The following is a 2799-nucleotide window of genomic DNA, read 5'->3' as shown; positions in this document are numbered from 1 at the left end:
GTTGTTTAAGAGAAATATCAATTTCTTAACAAAGTTTGTTAAGTGATCTACATTAAGATAGGTGACATAAAAATTGACTAATAAAACTTATCATATTTCTTATTGTGAATGTCCAATTTTTCCCCTTTTTTTTCTTTATTTAACTTAATTCACTTGGGTCACCTCAACAAAAATATATAACACAAAAATAATAAATAAATGAATAAAATAAAATAAAAAGGATCTTTGATTCTAATAAGTTTAATTACAAATAAAAAAATAACAATGACAAAGAAAAAGAGGACAATCCAAGATAACTGTACAAGCAAACAAATTCGAAACCTCAAAATACTCAGGTTTGTTGTTCTTCGAGGATGAGCAGAACCAAATGTTGAGTTTGTATTCTCACTCCTACAATGTTAATACACCTATCTTTTAAAACACGCAAAAAGGAATAAAAGAGGATAGATGTTGACAACATAGAGCTCGCTCAATGTGTCCCTTGTTAAGCATGATTTGCAAGTGTATCTTCTCAAATTCAAGACAAATATGTCAAATCAATAAGTCAAAAAAAAGCTGAGAAAGGAAACTTAAATTTTGTTTGATAAAATTTTTTTAAAAGCTATTAGCATTACCTTTGTGTCTATAAAGTGGTGGAGTAACAAATAGAAAGGGGTTGGAAAAATTTTGCACAATGTTAAAAACATAAAAACATAAAACGATTACCAACACAAAGTTAAGCTCTAGAAGGAAAAAACACCATAAGATCCCTCAGCAAGGTCAACTTTTGATTTGAAACATTTCTTAATTTCTTATTGTATATATTATGTTCATGATATTTTTCTTCACAAATATATCCTCTATTAGTGAAAAAACCCAACCTCACAAAATATATATAAAAAATGCAAAAATGCATTAAAAAGGAAAAAAACGTTGACGAGTGCATGAAATATATGATTCTATTGTATATTTGGCATTCTTTATGAAGTTATTGTGTACATTTAATTACAATTCTCCCCTAATTTTAGTAGTAATTCAAAGAAAAATGTTAAATACTGTGTAGTGAATTTCTAATTAAGGTTTTCTCTCTTTTGTGTAGGAAAAACAACAAAGTCAAAGATCCATGGTCATAACACTCACTCATAACGATAGTTGTGAAGAATTAATGGAGAAAGAATAAACAAGTCAGAGAGTCATGGCTATAGCACTGGTTTGTGGCTATAACGGTGAAAATTTGGAAGAAGCCAAAAATAAGGGATCTTAGCATTGTAGTGCTCAATCAACACCCAAGTCGTGGGGGCTTTCTTCACTATGAAAGACTTCTCATCGCTGGGGTTAAAATTTTCACCTTTTCCTTACTTTTAAAGATCATATAAAAAAAATAATGGGAGAGAAAAGAGAGACGAAAAACATGAGATAGAGAAAAAAAAATCTACGAGAATAAAAGGAGCTTTGAAGGAGGTTTTGGAAGGTTGATATTCTTTGGGAATAAGGGTTTTACTTATCTATTTTCTTCTTCTTTTTTCTTCTACTCTTCATCTTTGTATCATCTAGAGTCCTCATCATGAGTGGCTGACTTCTCTTGGATTAGGTTTGAATATAACTACCAACACTTGTGTAATCCTTTGAATCATATATATATATATATATATATATATATATATTCAAATTATCATATTTGTGTTGTGATTCTGATCTTAATGTTTAAGCTGATTTGATCACTTGTCTTTTTATCTATAATTTTGAATCTTGTTGGAAAACATTTTCTAAACTTGGTTTGGATCATTTCACCTAACAGTGACTTGTGCTAGGAATAGACTTGGATTTGTTAGTCATTTATATCCTTATGCTTAATGCAAGGATTTAATCTTGATCATTGAGGGATCATTTTTCAAGGTTTAATACTTAGAGATTCAAACTTGAGGAATCGGTTTGAGTAACTATATGAATGTGAGAATATGAAAACTTGAATTCATATAGAAGTTTTATTGGAAAGCATAAGTGTTGTGAAAGTACATTTAACCCTAATCTTTCTTTTGCATAGGAATCACTTCTTGAATCAATCTTTTTATTAAATATCTCATTTACAATTTATCTTATTTACATATCTGTTCAATATAATTGTGTATGGATGTTTATACAAATTGAACTAGGATGGAAATTACATAATAATATCTAAATCCCCGATAATGATATCTTAAATAACTACGCGACGCTTGGTTCACTTATCGTGTGTGAAAAATCCTCCACCAAGTTTCTAGCGCTGTGTCGAGGATTTGGCAAAGATATTTAGTAATTTTCATTTCTTGTTGAATTTTTTGTAAGTAGTATTTTTGTGAATAATAGTTAAATATTGTTTTGTTTTTGTACTTATCCTTTAGTTCAGGCTTCTTGTATGCAAGGAAAGACTCCGATCGACGATCTTCAATTTGACCAAAAAATCGAATGAAAAACAAGGAGAAATAATAGTAGAACAAGAAGGTTGAGCTAGTTGGAGAGGTTGCAAAAACAACAACAGGAATTTGTTAACCAACTGTCTTCATCTTCTTCTTCCAATCAACCACAAGATGACATTGAAATGGTTGAAAATGAAGAAGTAGCGCATGAAGCTAATGGTGGAGCTAATGGAGGAGTTAATCAAAGACCTCAAAGGAGAACACTTGGGGACTATGCCCAGTAGTAGGGTCCTAGACAATTTTCCAGTATATTAGCTCCCAACACTTCAAGAGTCATGGAGATGAAACCAGTTTTCCGTAGTTTGGTGAGTCCACAAGAATTTGTCAGCCTAGACCATGAAGATCCTTATGCTCACTCGTCAAA

Source organism: Cajanus cajan, chromosome 2 (genome assembly GCF_000230855.2).
Source record: "Cajanus cajan strain Asha chromosome 2, NIPB_CcT2T_4, whole genome shotgun sequence".
NCBI lineage: Eukaryota > Viridiplantae > Streptophyta > Magnoliopsida > Fabales > Fabaceae > Cajanus > Cajanus cajan.
The sequence above is the reverse complement of the archived record's forward strand: the minus strand, read 5'-3'. Positions refer to the sequence as shown.